Raw genomic sequence first — 7,981 nt, 5'->3', positions numbered from 1 at the left:
GTAAAAGCAAAAGATGTGAAGCACCCCAAGTCCCTACGGATGGACGGTGGTTGAATTATTACCACTCATGCATAGAAAAGACCACAGTGCAGGTGTGAAAATGGGAGCAGGACAGTGTCTACACGTGCCTCTGGAGTGATTGCACAGACCACTCAGAACAGAGCAAGGTGGAGGAAATCTTCCATTTTTCCAGTACAGGCAGGAAACAGGGACCCATCTGTCTGTCTGTTTACTCTCTTTACTCCCATTCATCTATTATCTATCGACGTTTCCACCATTCATCATCTATGGTACTACCTATCTACCTGCCTACCTGTTATCTATCATCTACCATCAACCAACCTATCTCTCCCTATCTGCTTACATTTCAAAAATAAACAGTGTGAGCAGAGTCCACAGTGTGTGTCCAAGGATACCTACAGGGAGGGGGCTGGAAGGCTCTGGGGGAAGGCGTAAGTCCTTGTTGCACATACCCTGTTTTCTAGATTTGACTATGAAACCATGAAATATTTCACGTCCTTATAAAACACAATTAACTTTAAAAAGCAATTTCTAAATACCAAAAATAAAATAAGACAAATGAACCAAATGTGTATCCATTTGGTAGCTTGACCAGCCAGAGGGGAGCTATTCCAATTGACTTTAAAACATAGGAATTTAAAAGTACTGAGAGGTGACAATGTGCTAGCAGCCCTCACTCTCAGTGCCTCCTCAGCCTCGGTGTCCACTCTGGGAGCGCTTGAGGAGCCCTTCAGCCCGCCACGCGTTGGAGCCCCTCTCTGGGCTGGCTGAGGCCGAAGGTGCCTCGCTCTGCTTGTGGGGAGGTGTGGAGGGAGAGGCGCAGGTGGGAACCAGGGCTGCGCACGGCGCTCACGGGCCAGTGCGTGTTCCGGGCGCGGGCACGGGCCTGGGTCCCGCACACACAGCGGCAGACTGGTGCAGCCGGCCCAGGGCAGTGAAGGGCTTAGCACCCGGGCCAGCAGCTGCGGAGGTTGGGCCGGGTGCCCCAGCAGTGCCGCCCCGCCGGCGCTGCACTCAAATTCTCGCTGGGCCTTAGCTGCCTCCCTGCGGGGCAGGGCTCGGGACCTGCAACCCGCCATGTCTGAGCTCCTCTCCTGTGGTGGGCTCCCGCGCCAGCCTCCCCAACGGGCGCCGCCCCCTGCTCCGTGGCTCCCAGTCCCATCGACAGCCCAAGAGCTGAGGAGCGCTGGCGCCGCTCGGGACTGGCAGGCAGCTACGCCTGCAGCCCCGGTGCAGAATCCACTGGGTGAAGCCAGTTGGGCTCCTGAACTGGATGGGGACTTGGAGAACTTTTATATCTAGCCGGAGGCTCCTATGTGCACCAATCAGCACTCTGTATCTAGCTAGTGGAGACTTGGAGAACTTTTCCGTCTAGCACTCTGTGACTAGCTCAAGGATTGTAAATGCACCAATCGGCACTCTGTATCTAGCTCAGGGTTTGTAAATACACCAATCAGCACTCTGTGTCTAGCTCAGGGTTTGTGAATACACCAATTGGTACTCTGTATCTAGCTAACCTAGAGGAGACTTGGAAGACTAGCACTCTGTGAGTGTGTGTCTAGCTCAAGGATTGTAAACGCACCAATCAGCACTCTGTCAAAACGGACCAATCAACGCTCTGTAAAATAGACCAATCAGCTCTCTGTAAAATGGACCAATCAGCAGGATGTGGGTGGGGCCAGATAAGGGAATAAAAGCAGGCTGCCCCAGCTAGCAAACAACACCTTGCTCATTTAGTTTCCGGTGTGTGGGAGCTCTGGTGTTTTTAGGGGGTTGGTGCTGCATTTATAAGCTGTGACGCTGCTGAAGCTAGAATATACCGCGAACCCACCAGGAAGAAGGAGTAACTCCAGGCGTATTGCCTTTAAGAGCTGTAACACTCACAACGGAGGTCTGTAGTTTCTTTTTTAATGGTGAGACTACCAAACCCACCGGAAGGAAGAAATTCCGGACACATCTGAACGACACACTGTCTTTCAGAACTGTAACACTCAGCGGGAGGCTCCATTGCTTCATTTTTGAAGTCCGTGAGACCAGGAACCTAAATCCGGACATGTTTTGCCAACCATGAAAGGACTATTGGATATCGTCACATGGTGAGGCGCTACTGGTGGAAAATTATACTAAAGGCAAAAAGAATAAAGAAAAGAGCCAGAGAGACGGGTGGGTGCGTGCGGAGGGAGGCAGGCAGACAGACAGACGTCTTAACCCCTTTTAACCCCTTTATCTTACAAGCACCTTGTTGACTGAGTGTTGGTGTTATACTGAGACTGCCTTGTGTGTGTTGAAGGGTAGAGGAAATGTGATGTGGAATCTTATTAGCTGTGTGGTAAAGGATGGAGATTTTCAGCATGAAAAAAAAGTTAAGGAGCTGTAATTTAAAAAAAAAAAAAAATGCCTAGGCACAGTGGCTCGTGTCTGTAATCCCAACCTTTTGAGAAGTGGGAGGGTACCTCAAGCCCAGGAAGTCAAGACTGGCCTGGGTAACAGACCCCATCTCCCCATATAACAAAATTAGGAAACACAGTGGCATGTACTTGTGATTCTGGATATTTTGGAGGCTGAGGTGGGAGGACTGTTGGCGTCCAGGAGTTTGAGGCTGCAGTCAACCATGATCACAACACTGCACTCCAGCCTGTGCAACAAAGTGAAACCTTGTCTCAGAAATAAATCATAAGGCAAGGAAAATATTAGTACAAAGTAAAATAAACATGGATAATGCAAGCGTTCTATTGGACTCTTTATCATAATGTAAATGCATATTTGGGGGACTTGTTCCTCCAAACAGTAATGCTCTCCTCTACACTTTATGCCGGATAATTTTACGTAAATGGGAAACTTCTGCCAAAGCAAGCTGCACTGTGTTCATTGGGGTGAACCTTTAGAGAGAGCACCATTCTGAAAATGAAAGGGGAGATGCATTAGTCAAAGTTTACCTACAGTTTTAAAAAATGCCTGTTTCCTCCCTGTTTTTTCCCACTCTCCAAGCTTATTAGTTAGCAATGGACATGCTTAATTTTTTCATGACTTAATTATTTTTGCTATCAATCTTAAAGGTCAGCAAAACATTTATTTTTCTATAACAATATATAATTTTAGAAGGGTACAGAGTTGCAGTTACATAGGACCACTGAGTCTAGAGATCCAGTGCAGAGCCTGAGGGCTGTAATTAAGAATTCTGTGCTGTACCCCGGAAATTTACCAAGAGAGATTTCAAGGGCTGTCACCACAAAACATAAAAGGCAGCTGTGGGGTGGTGGACATGTTCATTTGCTTGACCATAGTAACCTTGCTATGAGTATNTTTAAAAAAAAAAAAATGTTTTTTTTTTTTTTTTTTTTTTTTTTTTTTTTTTTTTTGAAACGGAGTCTTGCTCTTGTCACCCAGGCTGCAGTGCAGTGGCATGATCTTGGCTCACTGCAACTTCCACCTCCCAGGTTCAAGCAAGTCTCCTGCCTCAGACTGCCACATAGCTGGGATTACAGGTGCCAACCACCAAGACCAGCTAATTTTTGGATTTTTAGTAGAGACTGGGTTTTACCATGTTGGCCAGGCTGGTGTCAAACTCCTGACGTGATGACCCACCCACCTCGGCCTCACAAAGTGCTGGGATTACGGGTGTGAGCCACCATGCTTGGCCACCATTTTTATTTTTAAAACTATAAAATACACGACCCAAGAAGAGAATTGAGATGATCATGCAAATAATTATGCATACTATATTTGGGAAAAGTGAAAGTTACGAAATAACAGGTCCAAGTTATATATGCAACTGTGTGAAATACGTTCTTTAAAAATCAGGGTTTCTGTGCTTTCAGCAACCTGCACGTGTTCTGACTTGTGATCTCAAGGTCTGAGAGACGTGTGTGGTGAAATCACACCCACCTACCCCAGCAGAGGGGTCACTGGACGTACCCGTGCGCTGCAGGAAACTCGGATGAAAGGTACCTTAACGTAACCTTTACGTTAGAGTCAAACATGTCTTTATGACTACTTATCTGAATTGTAATTTAAAGCTTAAGCAAAGTATGGCATTTAAATGCTCGTTTTTAATTTGTTAAAAGAAAAGTCAATATTAAGACTGTGGCTCAAGTCTAAGACCTATCTAGTGGGAAGCAGGATTAGATCAAAGGTCTGACCGTGAAGCACACGAAAATTTTTATTTTTATTTTTTGAGACAGTCTCTGTTGCTCAGTGTGGAGTGCAGTGCTGTGATGTGATCTTGGCTCATTGCAACCTCCACCCCCTGGATTCAAGCAATTCTGCCTCAGCCTCCTTGGTAACTGGGATTACAGGCATGTGCTACCACACCCAGCTAATTTTTTAGTAGAGATGGGGTTTCAACATGTTGGCCCGGCTGGTCTCGAACTCCTGACCTCAGGTGATCCACCCACCTTTGCCTTCCAAAGTGCTGGGATTATAGGTATAAGCCACCGCACCTGGCCAAAATTTTAATTTTTTAAAATGTTATCCTTGGATTGCCTTTCCTCCTGTTTACTTTTATTTACACTGTGTATGTACATGCACATGTGTGGATGTGTGAGGATGCACTGTGGTCATGGGTGTGTTGAAGGTCGAAAGAATGAGGGTCGTGACCAACTCAGCATACCACTGGGGAGGGTATATGAGCAAACAGCCAACTCACGAAGGCAGGTTGTTGGCAGACTGATAAACTGTGTCTGCCGCCAGAAGGATTGCTGAGGGCAGTCTTGCCGCAGGTGCAGTGTTTCTTGTGATTATCTACAGCCACATCTGAAGCCTGTTGTATAAAGAAAGCAATTATGCAAACCTGTGATAAATCAAGCAGCTGACCAGTCGTTATCTCTGGCTCCCTGTTGATTCTACCTCGTAAATATGAAGGACTTTAGAGGCTAGGGCCCTTGCTCACTAGAAGAAAGGAGCCCCCTAACCCCTTCTTTAAAACAGATCTTTTTGTCTTTGTCTTCATTTTTGCATTCATCCGCCTTCGTTCAGTCCCGTAGTAACTGTCATAGGTGTGCGTGCACAAGTGTGTGTGTGTGTGTATGCACATGAGACTGAACCGGAGAAGCTCCACACTCAGCTACATCAGGGGCAGCCCAAGACCTGCAGAATATTCCAGCATGACTCATGTCTCCCTGTCCTGCCCCCTAGCTTCCAGAACACTGCCAGCCAGATGGATCTTATGTAACACCATCCCCCATGCAGAGGACCTGCAGGTTCTACATATTGGCATTTGGGGGCCCCTTAGGAAAGTGACCAGTGAGGCTGACAGGTCCACAATCCCTACCCATACCCCAAGAACCTTCAGGCTTGCAGAGATTTGAGGAAACCTCCAGTACATAGAGGCAGGAAACAAGAAACAGTCCAGAGATGGGCAGCAGAGGAAGCTTCAGATCTTCAGAGAAAGATGTGTCACCCATGAAACTAGAACAGAGGAGGGAACAAGAAGGACCAGATAATCAGAAAGAATGCTTAGAAATTAAAACATGAAGGCCAAGACATTCAAGAGTCAAGACTGTCCAGAAATTACCACAGAAGGGGCAGGGCATGGTGGCTCTTGCCTGTAATCCCAGCACTTTCAGAGGCTGAGGTAGATGGATCACTTGAGGTCAGGTGTCTGAGACCAGCCTGGCCAACACGGTGAAAACCCATCTCTACTTTAAAAAAAAAAAAAAAAAAAAAAAAAAGCCAGACGAGGTGGCAGGTGCCTGTAATCCCAGCTACTTGGGAGACTGAGGCAAGAGAATCACTTGAACCTGGGAGGTGAAGGTTGCAGTGAGCTGAGATGGCGCCATTGCACTCCAGCCTGGGCAACAAAAGGGAAACTCGGTCTCAATTAAAAAAAAAAAAAAAAATTCAGTGCATATGCAGCAGGCACTGAAAACCTCCTGTCCTGGAAGACTCTCCTGCCTCCTGGACTTTGTCCCACTCTGTCTTTGTCTCCCTTCTCCCCTCTTAGAATCCCCGCTAGCCGGACGCCTCTGCTGACTGAAGCTAGTTATGAACATTGTAAGTCTTTTGTGGATATGTTTTCATTTATCTTAGGTTGGTGCAAAAGTAATTGTAGTTTTTGCTGCAAATTTCTGAGTTAAGCTTATATCTCCCGTACAATTTAGCAGTTGCGCTCCTGGATATATATATATACATATATATATATATATATATATATATGTACCAATCTAATTGTAGGGGAGATGTAGGCCTAACATAGGAAGATGCTGGACAGTCTCCTATGGGTTGAAACATTTTGATCTCCCGCTAATGCTTGATTAAATGAACAAACTTAAATTTTTTTAGAGTGGCTTTAGATTCACAGAAACATTTGGCAGAAAGCACAGAGTTCTCACCCACCCTCTCTGCTCCTGCATCCCTGCCAGATCTGTGTTAATGTGCATTCATTACAGCTGATGAACCAAAATGGATCCATTATTAACTAATTGTTTAAAATTGACATTTAGGGCTGGGCACGGTGGCTCACACCTGTAATCCCCAGCACTTTGGGAGGCCAAGGTGGATGTATCATGAGGTCAGGAGTTCGAGACCAGCCTGGCCAACGTGGTGAAACTCTGTCTCTACTAAAAATACAAAAATTAGCTGGTCATAGTGGTGCGCACCTGCCATCCCAGTTACTCAGGCTGAGGCAGGAGAATAGCTTGAACCCAGGAGGCAGAGGTGGGATTACAGGCCTGCACCACCACACCGGGCTAATTTTTGTATTTTTGGTAGAGATGGGGTTTCACCATATTGGCCAGGCTGGTCTTGAACTCCTGACCTCAGGTGATCCGCCTCGACCTCCCAAAGTGCTGGGATTACAGGCGTGAGCCACCGCGTCTGGCCTGACGAAACATTTTAAATATGTGAATGATTAAAACCAAGAACTCATATTTGCCCACATTTTCAGATACATTTTTATAATGCATTTTCTGTGGAAATAATTTTTGTCTGTGACTGGCTAGTATGCACGTCCAATTCCCCAGCATGCAGAGCAGGGCAGAGGTGTCTGCATGAGGAGGAGGGAGCACACCATCACCTGGACTGGGTAGATACTGACAGGGCTGGCTCTTGGTGAGGGCAGCAGTGGCGTGGATGTCATTCCCTAAGGGACATGATGCACCCTGGGTTTCCAGTTCAAGAAGAGATGCCCTGCTTTTTATGCCAAAAGAGTCTATAAGCTCTGCTTGGAGGTTCTTTTGAATCTATTACATTAAAAATTACACATTTATTTTTCAAGACAGTAAAAAGACCCATATTATAGCTCAGTGTGCAACACCGACCACGTATATATTTTAAGGCTTACTACCCAGCTTTAAGGATAAATGTTTCCTAATTTACAACCAGCCTCAATTACTTTTGTCTACCTATTTTCTGATCTGTCCTTGACTGTTACCTGTTATCACAGAAATCAAAATTGAAGGCCCACCTATCTCAGAGATGAGATTGTTTGCACAAACCTTGTTGCACAATGGACAGAGGGTATAGCTAACTAAAAAGAAACCAGTCAGAAGTCTAAAACAGTATAATTTTCATGCCAATATTTTAACTCTAATTTCCAAAATACAGTGAAACAAAAACTTCTGGGAGCAGCTGCCATGACATTTTTACTATTATTGTTAGTTTTTAGGTGGGGGGTGGAGGAAGTCTCACGATGTTGACCACGTTGGTCTCAGACTCCTCAGCTCAGGCTATTCTCGCTCTCCTTGGCCTCCCCAAATGTTGGGATTGCAGGTATAAGCCACCATGCCTGGCCAGGATGGGATTTTAATGAACCAAACATAATTTTCTAAAAAATAAAAATGTCAGCATAGAAGTATCCAGGCTTTCAATATGGTCTAGTCGAGTTCATACTAACAGTTTCTAAAATAAGTTCAGATTTGATGTAACCACAGTGATGAGATTAAAATTATAAATTCCCCTGGGAAACTGAAAAACTGATCATCAAAGCTCAAAGTTTATGGAGTCATACACTTAGAAAATAAAA

Source organism: Theropithecus gelada, chromosome 3 (assembly GCF_003255815.1).
Source record: "Theropithecus gelada isolate Dixy chromosome 3, Tgel_1.0, whole genome shotgun sequence".
Lineage (NCBI taxonomy): Eukaryota > Metazoa > Chordata > Mammalia > Primates > Cercopithecidae > Theropithecus > Theropithecus gelada.
The sequence above is the reverse complement of the archived record's forward strand: the minus strand, read 5'-3'. Positions refer to the sequence as shown.